Genomic DNA, 15,475 nt, shown 5'->3' on the forward strand with positions numbered 1-15,475 from the left:
TTTCACCCACAGACTGATGGACAGACATAAGTTGTTAAGCAGAGCTTGGGAAATTTGTTAAGATGCTTAGTTGGAGACAAAACCAGAAGTTGAGATTTGATTCTTGCACGAGCAGAGTTTGCCTATAATAATTCAGTAAATAGGAGTACCAAAAGGACACCTTTTGAGATTGTTACTGGAGCACACCCTAGAGGTATATCAGAATTAAGAGATATCAACAGTGAAGACCAGAGAAGTTTAGAAGCAGAAGAATTTGCAGATCACATAAAGGACTTACATATTCAAGTTAAGCAACATTTGGAGGACATGAACAACAAGTATAAGGAGAAGGCAGATGAGAAGAGGAGACATAAAGAATTTGAAGCTGGTGATGAAGTTATGGTGTATATGAGAAAATAAAGATTCCCGATTGGAACTTATAACAAGTTGCAGATGAGAAAATTTGAACCTTGCAATATTTTGAGAAAGTTCAGTTCCAGAAATGCATATGAAGTGGAGTTACTAGATAGTCTGAGTATTTCACCTATATTCAACATTGCAGATCTACATCAATATCATGAACTAGAATTCAGTGAGGACAATATTGCAGACTTGGAAAAAAAGTTGTCCCAGAAGGAACCGGATCAGATTGAAGACATTTTGGATAGTAGGATTGGGCATAGTACCCAGAGCAATCAGTATAAGGAGTATCTTGTGAAGTGGAAAGGCATACCAATTGAAGATTCATCTTGGATTTCTCAGGTGGAGGTAGACCACCTTGGTTTTTCTCTGACCCTAGAAAAGTGAGAGACTCACTTTTTCAACAACTTTGAATGTCTGAAGCATGAGCATCCCTAATTCTTGGCAATCTTGCATCAACCAAATTTTTTTGCTTTATGTTTTGCAGTTTAAACATTTCATTATATATTTTCTAGCATTGGCTCACCAGATCTTAAGGAGTTATATTTTTGCTTCAGGACTTGATCATCTATCTTATTCCCAAACTGTAGAGCATTTGGATCATTTTCTGGCAAGTTATCGCTCAGTTTTTGAGACAGTTTTTTGGTATCGGTTACCTAGACCTATTTGCATTTGTAATCTACCAGAATCTATCAGATCCCTTCTATAGCTTGCGGAGCCCTGAGCATTGATACTGATATTCCTTGGTATGTGGCCGACCTTCCCTTTGATCTACACTTCATCCTTTGGATTTTTTCAAGGAATTTCTTTGGCGGAGGCCGACCTTGTTGGTTTTACACGTTAGGTCTTGTTCTTTGGTATTTGATCCCTTTTTGGGCCAACTGGATCCCCTTGGATCATATAAATCATTGTAATTGAGCATTAGAATAGAGATCAGTTAAGATACAGAACATAAAAGATAGATCTTAAGATTTGAGGTCCCAGTTGTGACCTATTCTATAATTAAGCTTGTTTTAGCAGGCCAGTGAGCCGGTTTCTGTAATCTGGTTGTTACTGGTTGATTGTAATCAGTTTCATGATATAATTCATTCAGTTCTGCATTTCCTCCATCATATTCTTATATTTCTGTTGTGTTTACTCTTGTTGACCAGTCTGGATTGATCTCTTTGAGGTCCCTCCTAACCGGTGTCTGCACAAATTGTGTGCGTCATTGAATACTTTTCTTTATCCAATGATGTTCTTCATGTTATGCGACATTCATGATGTGGTAGCATGTTGCATATGATCAAGGCGTAATTCTTGGAGGTGTTTCATATTTGCGGTGGTTGTTTTGGTCTAGACTATGTCTTAGCTGACATTGTTTTGGTCTACATGTATTGTTGTAGTGTGTGAGGTTATTATTTTGTAATTTGTGTTGAGTGTTGAGCTGACCTATGTTTCATGGCTTGATGACTTGTATACACAAATGTAATAATCATTAAGATATGTAATGCTATGTGCGAATATTGTAACAATCATTCAGTAACAGGGAAGTTGTGCGAAGTTATGCAAAGAAGTGTGTTGCAAATAAGATTTGATAGTCAGCATAACCGAAATTGTACTCAAGCATATGGTGATGCTAATTTCATAGTTCATGTAATCCAGATTGTTGTTTGAATGCTTTTTAATTCAATGAGACTTCCTATAAGGTAGTGATCCTTCCCTAAGGGTTGTAGCCCTTTCTGGGTTTCTTGTAATTGAGCAGTGAGCTCTAGGCAGTATGCCTAAATGCATGTGCATCCACCTTATGCAATATTTTTATACTTCTAAAAAAGTATACTAATATTGTGGGTTTGAATCCCATCATGGTTTTTCCCTTAATTGGGTTTCCACGTAAAAATCCTGGTGTTATGGTGTTATTGTTGTTTGCTTTGTGTTTCTATACTTTACTTTCATTTACTTGCATCAAGTAGTTTAAAGGTCGGATTAATAAAGTAAAAAATTGTAGAAAAATGATTCAACCCCCTCATAGTGTTCCTTAATTCCAACAGTCATGGCTCGTTGATATGTTGCTCCAACATTCTTAAGACCAAAAGGCATGACGTTCCAGCAATATATTTTCCATGGACAAGTGAATGTCATCTTGTGTTGGTCCTCTGGTGCAATCCTGATTTGGTTATATCCTATGAAGCCATCCATAAGTGAGAGCATTTAATTTCTAATAGTTAAGTCAATGATTATATCTATAATGGGAAATGGGAAATCATCTTTAGGACAATCTTTATTCATATCTCTGAAATCTGTGCAAATTCTTATGCCCCCAGTAGGTTTAGTTACTAGTACTAAGCTAGATATCCACTTTGCATAGTCAATGGGTCTTATGAAGCCCACATCTAGTAGTTTTTGTAGTTCTATCTTTACCAACAAGGTGATTTGTCGATGCATCTTTCTAAGTTTCTGTTTGTATGGTTTGATTCCTTGTAATAATGGCAAGTGATGTAACACCAATTTTGGGTCCAACCTTTGCATATTAGCATATGACCAAGCAAAGTTGATTGGTCTTTGTTTAAATAATTGGAGAAATTTGTCTTTCTCTTTAGGATTTAATGATTCAGCCAAGTGTATCTTATGTATGACATCGACCTCTCCTAAATTTACTTCTTCTGTCTTCTCAACAATTAATGCAAAACTTTCCTGCTCAATAGGGAGATCGTCTAACTTGTTTTTACCAGTGTTATTATTCTCATTAGGATCTTGTGAAGTAGAGGAACTTGCCTCTCCAAAGTGTGTTGTTTGGTCTAAGTGTATTGCAAACCCAACTTTATGATCATCATAGGGTATCCATCTCTGATCCCCAATAATTCAGCTATAGATTCATCATTTTCAAACCAGTCCAAATGTGGCGGTTCTTCTTGCCCCCAATCAATTAAGTGTGGATGGATAAGGCATAAATCTTTGTTTTCTTCTATATGAGGTTTTACTGATATCATGCATGCTCCGCTATCATAAACATACTTTATCTACATGGGATCTAGTTCAATGTCTTCATATGTGATGCCATTTTCCACAGGTGGTTAATTTTCATAAGCTCTAGATGTTGAATATGTGCTACAACTATGAGTAGATGGGAATTCATAATCATGAGAGTTAGTTATGATGTTAATGTATGTCTCAATGTATGATCTTGCTTCATTTAGTTTATCACCTTCCTCAATAGAAGATAGAGAAGTTTCAGCGGTAGTAATAAATAGTGGAAATTTCCCTTGACTTGCAGAACCTCTTTTTGTAGTAGAGAATGCTCTTATTCCTGGTATAAGACACTCTAGTATTTCTTCATGTGAATCATTTTCCAAAGCTAGATTTGCTTCCCTTGGTAGATTTATTGTTGTTGCCAATACAATCTAGTTTTTGTCACCATGTTTGCTTGTGATGATGTTATAGGTTTAATATTGTTGGATGTGCCACACTCATTTCTTGAAGGAGTTTGATATCTTCACCACTTGACTCATGAATAGGGTATGTTTTAGTTAATTCACTCCTATAGGATGAAGGAGAAAATACCTTTATTGAAGAATTGTGAGTTGAGATATTGACTTCAGGTCTTGTGTAGGTTTATTTAATATATCTAGTGTTTGTTGTCTAGCCTTTGTTATCTTCATTGTATGTTTGTACCTCGAACCTTGATTATTTGGGTTCTCTTGAGGTAAGATAGGTTCTATTCTCCCTTGCTTCTATGGTGCCAAGCCTATGGTCCCATCATAACCATGTTTTGTAGCATCTTGAAACCATTCCCATACTAATCTAAGGGTAGCCTGATTATTTTCATGTCATCCTCTTCTCTGTATAACCATTAATTAACGTCTTCATCTAGGGATTACTCTTGTAAGTCTCCCATCTAATGAATGAGCATGAATCTAAGTACTTTACTATCTCTTTTATTTTATCTTGTCTAGTCAAAGTAGATTGAGGCCTCCCGAAAGATCTAGGAGAAAGAGATAATTGTCTAAATGTTGATGCATCCACAATGGAACATTCCCCACATCCAACTTCTTTAATTTGTAAAGAGGGTTTCATGAGTGTACAAGGTGCAACAACCTGTGTATTTGTAATTACCAATGAGTCCATTTGTGTGGTCGATAGAGCTACCTGATTGACAGGTACTTGGTTATCCACACTAGCCTTTAAATGATTGCAATGTTGAAATGGGTCTGGATCACCATGTATGGTGAACACATTGGTGGAATGTCGATGGTACAACTTTCATGGCATGAATCAATGAGCGACCTAACAACATGTTATATCCTAGCTCTCTATCCAAGAATTGAAAAGTAACCTCTGTTGTAATCAGTCCCACTTGTGCTGGTAATGTAACCACACCTTTGGATGGGCATTCTTCAATCTCATATGCCTTTATTTTTATTCTCTTTGTGGGATCAATGTGGAATTCAAAATAGCCCAATGCCTTGACCAATTTGAGTGTACATATATTGAGACCAACTCCCCCATCTTTAAGTACCCTTCTAACTTTATTCTTATGTATGTAAGCTTCTAAATGCAGTGGATCATTGTGAAAAGGTTTGTCAGTAGGAATATCCCACTCTGTAAAAGTAATATGGGTAGAAGCAACCAAATTCCCTACCATGGGTTGGAAAGTATTTTCGTCTATATCCTTGGAAACCACTGAGTCTTGAAGAGCTTTATCTAGGATAGCTTTGTGATTTGGTGATATGCGTAATAACTCAAAAAGGGATATTTTTGCAGGAGTTTTCTTCAATTGTTCAGCCATATTATAGTTTCTTGTTGTTGGAGGAGGATTAGATCGTACACCTTGTAAGGTCACTTTTGATTGACTTGTGATTACTGCACAATCTTTGTCTCTTGGATTCACTGTGATGGTAGCTATTATGTTATCTCTCTCATTGATAGCATTTATGGTATAATCGTATGAGAATTTTGTATAGTTGGTCATGTTGTATTGTGTTCCTGAGGTGGATGCCTTACCCTTGTCGTTCTTGACAAATGGGTATTTAAAGATGGTGTGATTTGTGTTTGTTGAGCCCTTATTTGTATCCATTGTGATATCCCCTTGGTCTATCGGATCTTGAATTAAGTTCTTTAACTTGTAACAACTTGTAGTCTTATGGCCCTTTGTACGATGGTATTCACAAAAGTCGTTGTCATTCCACCAGTTTGGATTGAAAGGGCCTGGTTCATACACTCTAACTTTTGGAAAAGTAATCATGTTTTTTTGTATCATCTTTTTTAATGTTGATTTAATAGGTTCTCCAAGTGGCATGTAGTTCCTTCTTGGGATATTCATTCTTGGAAATCTCATATTTGTAACAAGTGTAGTAGTTGCATTTTTTGACACCGTATTATTCTCTTGATACTATTTTTTGTTTTGGAAGGATGATTGAATAGGTCCTTGTAAAGATATAGTTGGTTGAGCCCTATTCACTATACGAGCATTGATAACACCATTGTTAGTCACGTTCTTGTTTCTTGACCAAAATTTAGATTTATCATTGTTGGTTTTGTAGGCGAACCACCATTCTTTATAATACCTTTCTCTATAAGTCCTTTCTCACATTTTAAAGCTTTTTTTATGACTTGTTTGAATGAGGTCAAACACTGCATTTGTATTGGGTATTTAATCTATGGTATTAAGTTTTATGTGAACATGTCAACTTTCTTTATTTCTAGAATATGACTAACATCCATGGTAAAGAAATCTCCACCATTGTAAGAAAGTTCCAAAAGTTGCATTTTCCTTTTGTTTTGTAGCGCATAGATCCATCAATGTAACTAGGGTATCAATGTTATGTGAGAAATTTTCTATGAAATGTTCAGCTAGTTCACCTTATGATGTGATCTTTGGTGGAAGGTGTGAGAACCATTCTAAAGCGGAACCTCCGAGACTCTTAGGAAACAATCTCATCAAATAGGTATCCTGATATGCAACTTCTATACAAGTAGTGAAAATTATCTAATATGATCCCTAGGATCACCTTTCCCTTGGTATTTGTCAAATTTTGGAGTTTCAAAGTGAGGAGGGAAAGCGGGCATGTATAGTGTATAATCAAAGGACTAAGGACGTAAGTCATACATTGTGTAATTCTTCTTATCGTTACTGGTTTGCATATTTGCCATCTATTGTTGGATATTTTGGATTTGTTGAGAAAGGACCTCTATTTGAGTCAAAGGTGTATTTTGTGCATACATATTCCCAACAAATGGAGTAGTGGTAGTATAGATAGGAGGTTGTTGAAATGTTCCATAACTGTAATTTTGCATGTTTTGGGTTCCACTAGGTGGTGTAAAATAAGAAAATTGTGAACCATTATTTGGTTGAGTCATACCCAATGTATTAGCAAAACCTAGATTTATTGTTTGATGACTATACGTGGAGCCCATCGAATGTGAAACTAGAGGTTGTGTTGCACTTGTAGGATTTGAAACTTATGAGGTTTGTGTTTGAGCTAGTGTAGAAGCACTTGATATTGTTGGTGTAGTTTGAGATGTTATGCTAGCATGGGTTTGTGTTGATGTTCATAGTTGATAATGCCATGCTAGTTTGGGAACATGTATTTGAAACCAAAGTTGCTTGAGTTGATGATGTTGGTGCACTTTGAGAAGAACTTGTAGCCATAGCTTGTGTTTGTGTTACATTAGGCATTTGACTGACATTTTGACTTAAGGTGATACCCAGTGGTAAGATTGCTATAACGTCAAAATCTTGAGATAACTTGGCACCATTTTGTAATAACAAAGAAAGATACCTATCCTTGTCATTATTTATAAGAGCATTTAGAATCATGAGGATCTGTTGATCTTGTTGAGCAGCCTCAATCTCTTCCAGTGTCAAGTTTTTTTGTACCTCTTGTATCACTGGAATGCAGTTAAATTTCAATTGTGTGTTGGGTTGGGTGTTTGATATGTCCATATTCCAAGTGGGTTGATTAACAGTTCATTGTTAGAATCCATCTTACCTTTTTCTTTCTGTGACCTTGTGACGAGCATTTAAGACTGCTATATGAGGGCACTATGACTATGACATACATGATTCAAATGCAAGACTCGAGAATTAAGGACTATAATGCATGCAAGCTAGACCTAACTCTCTACCGGGGATTAGGATGTGGAAGTTGTTGAGGACTTTGTTATAATAGGAAAATCATGAATCCCTATTCTAGCTATGAATTCTAATAAATATCAATGGATTAATGCAAACAAGACAATAAGGATGTATAATATTAATCAAAACTCCCTATTCCATGATCACATATAACTTCCATTGTCCTTCTCTTCCTTGAGTATTGATTTTGGCTCTTAGATAATATTGCATTGCTAACCTGCACAAAGATGGCACAAAGATTCGAAGTTTGTGATCGTTGAAAATGGAAAATTGATGTCGAATTTATAGATTTTTGGAGAGGATTGATTGAGAGAAGGAACTCAAGTGAGCTCAAAAGTTGGTTGATAGTTGAACTGATAATTTGGAGGTGGAACTTAATATATTGAATAGATAAATGAGTTAACTGATCAAGAAAAAACTGATTGAAAGATGAAAAACTGAATGATTGGAGAAAATATTAAAGAAACGATTTAATTAATCAATTTATTGAATTGATCATTTAAATAGATTGAATTGTTAACTAGAGATGAATGATTGAAAGCTTTTTGGGAAAAAAATAAATTGGAAGATAGAAATAGGAATTAATTAATCAATTAATTGAATTGATTAATTTAACATGTGTTGTAGGATATTTTATTGATATTCAATTCCATCTTGCATGCTTTTGAACTTGATTTAGAAATTCAATTTAATCTTTGCATGATAATGAATTTTAATAATTCAATTTGATTTTTGAATAAATTTAGAACTTGACTTAAAACTCAATTTAATTTTTGAATGTTAATTGAATTTTGATTTTATTTAAATTCAACTTGATCTTTGAATTCATGCAAACCTAATTTAGGAATTCAATTTGTTTTTTGAAATCATGAAATTGAAATGCACATGTATTTGAAATTAGATGAAATTGGGAGAATATAAGTTTGAATTTGAATTAGAATTAGAATTAGAAGAATTAATGAAATTAAAGGAAATTAGAATTTGGGGATTTGAAATTGAAGAATTAATTAACTAATTAAATAATTTAAAAAAATTATTTAATTATTTATAAATTTAATTTTATTAAATTAATAAATATTATTTAATTAAAGGATTAAAATCACAATTGATTAAATAATAAATATTTAATTAATATTAGAAAGGGTTAAATGATTAATTGATGAAATAATAAAAATTGAATAATTAATAAGACAATGAAGAAATATGAATTTAGAAGAATAAGATTAATTAAATTAATTAAAGAATTAAAGAATTATTTAATCAATTAGATGAATAATGTATATGATTAATGAGACACTTTTAGGTGTCTACAACGAATAGTTTCCAGAAGCATTTCTGACAGTGCAGACTGTGTTTCAGTGGTGGATTTTGTTTTCTATCTTTCTTTCTTTGGCAGTGAGCCTTTATGGGAAATGAGCCCTCTTACAGTGAGCATTCTTGGTAGTGAGTCATCCTTTGTAAAAATCACCTTAACCGGTGGTTTTTCCCTTCTTGGGTTTTCCATGTAAATTATGGTGTTCTTTGTGTCTAATTTATGCTTTCATGTTTTTTCTGTCTTGATTAATTTTGCTAGTTGTTCCAGATTTGTGAATAAAGTTTTGAAAGAAGATTCTAATTGTCAACTGATTCCCCCACCCCTTCGTTTTCCCATATATTCAACAAGATTGTGTAGAACTAGAGAAAATTAGGGTGATTCAAAATTAATTGTGCGACACAATTTCACAAAATTATTTGACTTGCTTAGATTTGCCAATTTTTATCAAAGGCTTGTCTCTAATTTTTCACATGTTACTTGATCATCAAATTAGATTATGTAATTCAAAGTGGTATTTTAATGGACTCTTGTACAATATTGTCCCTTTGATGAGCTCAAACAATACATATATTCTACATTGATTATTAGTGTTAGAATATGTTCTTGGTGCCATCTACTCCAACAGGGTAATTATGTCATCACTTATCACTCTAAAAAATTCAATGATACTACATGATGCAACTTTACTTATGAAAATAAGATTTATATCATAGTATAGGTTGTAAATAAATAATGACACTATATTCTCAATAAAAAGTGATATTCACTCTAAACATTAGCCACTCCAATTTTTACACACATATAATAAACTAGAGAATATAATATATATGAAATGGATTAAATATCCATAACAATTTCATTTGACATCAAGCATAAGAAGGGGTGGGGCAACAAGACTAATGTTTTGCTTATCCAACCACCAATTCATGCACTTACTACCATAGTAGAATCACTTGGCCATACTTTTCTTGACTAGGGATCCTTGTACTTGGTAAAGGATTTTGTGTAAGCCATTCATCATGCTTATTTAAGGCACATCTATATGTGACTTTTATATTCATGATATAATTCCTTACAAACCTAGATATCTTTGTATCCCTATTGATGCACCTTGATAAAGCTTGATTTGGGAAGCATATTATTTTGAAATGGTAGGTCATTTGGACATCTCCGAGATGCTTGCCAGACTTTAATGATATTTTTATTAGCCTCCCATGTGCATATACATTAGGCACAACTTAAGTAATGAATATTATTTTGTATTGTAATTCCTTCAAACAAGAATCCCTTAGTAAAACTCTAACACCCTTGGGAGTCATTTAACAGTGATTTTGTTAGTGGACTATCGATCACAAAATGCTAGAATAACTTTGTATTTGTGGTGGTTTCAAGGTTCTTTAAAATGGCCATCATGGTTACTTGTAGGAAGACCATGACACATTGAATATCACATGCATCTTTTTTCAACCATGTTTGGACCATTTTGGGCTTTCAATCTCCATTGTTTCTAACTGTAACCCCGGATTCATCCATGCTATTTGGAAAACTCTCTTAGATCATTCTACAAATTTTCATTGATAGATTAGCAAATCACAATGGTTCATCTTCTTAGAACTCGTAACATCACACATTCACATGTATGGGATATAATCTACCTTTCACCTAACATGCTTATAATAGAGAAATGCATAGCTCTACATGTCATAGTTTTGTCAAGGCATGTTTTGGGTTTCAACTAGAAACACCCTTGACACATCTTGTCATGTACTAACAACTTTAAAATGTGCATTTTAAAACAATAAGTAGACAAAGCACAAAAATTCATTAAATGAATCCAACTCCTTTATCAATAGGATCAACACATTCTTCTATGTCAACAACATAAATATAAATACTACCATGACACCCATCATGTTCCACACTTCTTATATAGGTGTTAAATATTATCTCAATCTATAAAAGGAACATACACGTGGTACAAAATTAAAGATCAAATCCTTATGATATGGTCCATATACAATACTCCATTCAAATTGAGAGAACATTTTTATTCTCAATATACCATACTATTTCGGTGTACATCATGCTGTCAATATGTAGGCACTCAAACCTTATTTTCCTCGTCTTCTAGAGCTACCACAATCTCAAAATCCAATAGATCTAGACCCTGCACATGTAAATCTATTAGTAAAGGGTGAAATCATTAACACAACTACCACCAATACTTTCTCTAGCAAGAATTGACTTTTCTACATACTCAAGGTCTAGTAGTATGTTGATCAATAAAAATGATACAACTTAGTTCAACTTCATGTGCTTAGTTTCACACACTTAGTTACAATGAAGACCATGTCTTCTTAAGGGGTGAATGATTCAAGTTTATCTACATGCATAAATTTAGTCACCTCCATCCATTCCACTTGCCTGCTTACCTACACTCAACACATATCAAGCAACTTTAATCTAAATTTGTGAAAGATAGTTCTATGTATCACTTGGTGCTTAGTACTTGTGTATCTTTACATAGTTATGTACACCACTCATCCTCTTTCTTATGCATCTTTGCATACTTTATTATTTACATATTTTGGACTTGCACATGGACACACTTGCCTTCACTTAGATGCACCTAATTCAACATCATACATGTCTAACACCTAGCCATACCTTCTCCAAATGTTACAATTTTGACACTTGGTACCTATAGACACCTAAAATTGTCCTAGCCTAATTAAATAAATATTTAATTTATTTAATTATTTTATCCTATGTCATGCCCAAAATTTAGGGCAAAAACGGAACAATTTTTTAAAAAAAAACATACTAATTTAATTAACAAGTTCGCTCACACGACAAGCGTTATTGAAATTTCCATTATTAAATTCGAGCTAGTTCTGAGATGAACCAAGCATCGATAAATTGCTAAATATTATTTGCGGAAAATTAGCTGGTTTAATTTTATCTCCATGAAATACCTAGTCTTTAGGTTTATTAAATCAATCACGTTAAAGAAAAGTAAGAGAGAAAAATTAATTTAATCTCCAATATGACTATATAGTCTAATCAACTATTTTTAAATTTCACTTTATTATTTGCTCCAAATTATAACCAGGATTATATAAATATATCTATATATAAATATTTATATATACATATATATATATTTATAATTAAATACTTAATCCAAAATTATGACCAGAATTTATATATATACATGTATATATATATATATATATATATATTTCCATATATATATATATAGATACATATATATATATATATTACATATATTTTAAAAATTTTAATTCTAATTCAAAAGCACATTAACTTTCTAAATATTAATCCATATTTTCTCCAACCCTAACTAGGGTTCCTATTTCTTATATATATATTTTCAAATCTAAATATCATATTATTTTTTTTAAAATCCATCTGCCCTAGCCCCACCCGAGCTAGGGTTTATCCCCTATATATTTTTTTAACAGAGAATTTTTGCTGGGCCGAAACCCCTTGGCGGCCCCTTTTTTTTTTGTTTGCAGGTTACGGAGAATGGAGGCGGGTATGGCCGTGGCGCCACTGTGTGGGCGCACAGTGGGCGCCGCGGCACCACTGTGTGTCCACACAGTGGGCGCCACTAGCGGCTCCCCACTGTGTGTCCACACAGTGGGCGGCCACGGCCGTCCACTGTGTGTCCACACAGTGGGAGCCGAAGCGGCTCCACTGTGTGTGCACACAGTTGGCGCCGCGCGGCCCTCACTGTGCGTACACACAGTGGGGTCCGCGTGGACCCAAAAACATCTCTTTTTTTTTTTTAATTTATTTATTTTTTTTTAAAAAATATAATATATAAATATATATATATATATATATAAATATATATTTATATGTATATATATATATATATATTTATATAAATTTATAATCGTAGTTTAAAAAGGGTGAATATATTTCAATATATATATATATATATATATATATATATATATATATATATATATATATATATATATATTTTAAAGAAAAGACTTACATGCAAAAATTTTAAACTAATATAACAAAGGGAAAAGCATTAAGTTATTTCAGAAATATATTTGTATATATATATATATATATATATATATATGAGAAGCTCTTTAATCAACACTAACTAAAATACAATTTAGAATATACATTTTAAGAATTACAATATACTCACTAGAATAAAAAGATTCATTTTTCCTCTAATAAAATACTTACATAAAACATCTTTTTTCTTTAAAATACTTAAGATCTTTCAGCATAAATAAACTTCTATTTTGCCACAAGTAAAACATAGATAAAATTTAAATGAAAACAATTCTTTTTTTTTTTTCTTTTCCATAATTCAAAGAAGCTTTTGCATGCAACACAAATTAGCTTTTCTTTTTCTAAAAACCAGAAGTAGAAATAAACAAACTTTTCTTTTTTTTAAAACAACTCTAAGATATTCTACCAATTTACAGGATGTTTCTTTGTATAGCCACAACAATAAAACTTCAAGTCTATTTTCAATAATTACAACTTGCTTCTCTTTTCTATGAATGAGGCATACTTCTATAACAAATTTAAACAAATATTTGCAACTGAATTTAAGTATCTTCAATAATAATCTTCTGTGTCTTTTTCATGGTTCCTATTCTCTTTCTCCTGACTTTCCTGCATAATAGAAAACACAAATATGACCACGGAGTGCTCACCTCCTAGCCTAGGCTAACTAGTAGCCACCCCCGAGCTCGGAGAACCAATTCCTAGACGGGTAACAAACAGGCAAACACATAGAAAGCAATGCATACAGATATTCCAGACACATTCCCAACTTGGCTTTCACAGCACCACACTTTGGTGATGAACATTTTCAAAGGGTGGTAGTGGACCAGTTCCCTGAGGAGAACTGCAAGTATGAATTAAACAAAAAGCCACCTCATGGCACAATAATAATATCAAGAATCTCAACCCCTTATTCCTTATGCCCCCCAAAGGCATTCTAGCCTTATATCCCTCCTTATGACCCCCATTGCACAAACAGGCCATGCAGCAAGGGTCACACAAAGATCCCTTGTGATCGCTCTCAAAAGAGAGTCTCTCACTCGAGGGTTGTCACTGCTACCACCCTCAAGATCCTCTTCTCTCCCAAGAGTAAGAGATCTTGAGAAAACTCCCAAAACACATCAAATCATAAAGCAAAAATACCAAAAGATTTTCTACACAAACTTTCAAGAACACAGATTTCTTACACCAACAAACTTCCAGACATAAACAAGAAGAAGACATTAAAATGAATAACTGAAACCAACCTTAATCTGCCAAAAGGTAATATGATATTTGATGAAGAGCTGCCCAATCCACAAATCTTTTTCCTTCTACCCTTAATCAACTTTTCTATTCCATAACATTCTTTTCTATTCAAAATTTCTCTTGTCTCCAAAAATGGAGAGTGGGTGATGACCCTCCAATTCTCAAAAATCTTCCTTAAGAAGCTCACTCACTGAGTTCTCACAAGTTTCTAAAAAACAAAAAGGAAGAAAGCAAAAATGCAAAAAGACTCTCCTTCCAAAAGGAAAAATCTTGATTAGATTTAACTTCCAATTTTCAATTTTCGCTCAACTCAAAAAACCCAATTTTTAAAGTGTTAAAAAGATCATTATAAAGTAGAAACTTGCCTAAAATTACCCCTAACCCCTAGGTATACCTTATGGGCTATAGGAAACCCTATTAAACTACCTCTAGGTGTTCATTTAACCCATTTTAAACCCCTCTGAAGTTTATTTTCGGGTCAAACATAAGTTGACCACCCCAAATATTATATTCCCAAAGTATTTATGACAACACATTATTTTATTTAAGAAAAACTATAATTAAACACTTTCCCACCAAGAGACCAATTAAAAACATTTAAATTTAAATCCACACATGTGTCAAGTGACACAAATAAAACACTTTTACAAAATAAAACATGAAATTGTCTCTTGTGGTTTTTAAACAATAAATTTAAATAACACTTAACACTCATGCAGCATATACTGTTACGAATAAAATACAACACAAACGGGGTGTTGTCTCTCCAAATAGACAAACCCTGGCTTACGAACATACATAAGTCTAGGTTTGATTCTCCGTAATTTTCCATGGTCATATGGTAAATTTCCTGCGCATCTCAATTTACACATTAGTACTTCCAAATATCCATATATAATATAATTCAATAATATAACAATACACATCATTACTTGCATACAATTTTCATCTGCACAGATTGAATACATCTTTCATCAAGCAATTTCACATAAGCAATTTCATCCCAATCCACATAAACTAAACATACATCATAGTTCTATATTCAGAGTAAAGTCCTGCAAATTCAATAACGACATCTATCATTGCAATATCATCCTATCTAACAATCATGTAGTGTTCTATCCCATAAAGCATATAAGTAAATCACCAAATCATAGCAATGTTATCCAAATCCTGAAATCATATAAGTTCTAAGTCTCAAAAAGCATCAAAATAAAGTATCCATAATAGTCTAAAATATAAAATCCACTGAATGTCAGACTGAGTCGAGGTGAGGCCTCACATCCTAAGCCTTTTATTAATTAAATAGATTTTTATTTATTTAATTAATTCAC

This window comes from Cryptomeria japonica, chromosome 9, assembly GCF_030272615.1.
Source record: "Cryptomeria japonica chromosome 9, Sugi_1.0, whole genome shotgun sequence".
Classification (NCBI taxonomy): Eukaryota; Viridiplantae; Streptophyta; class Pinopsida; order Cupressales; family Cupressaceae; genus Cryptomeria; species Cryptomeria japonica.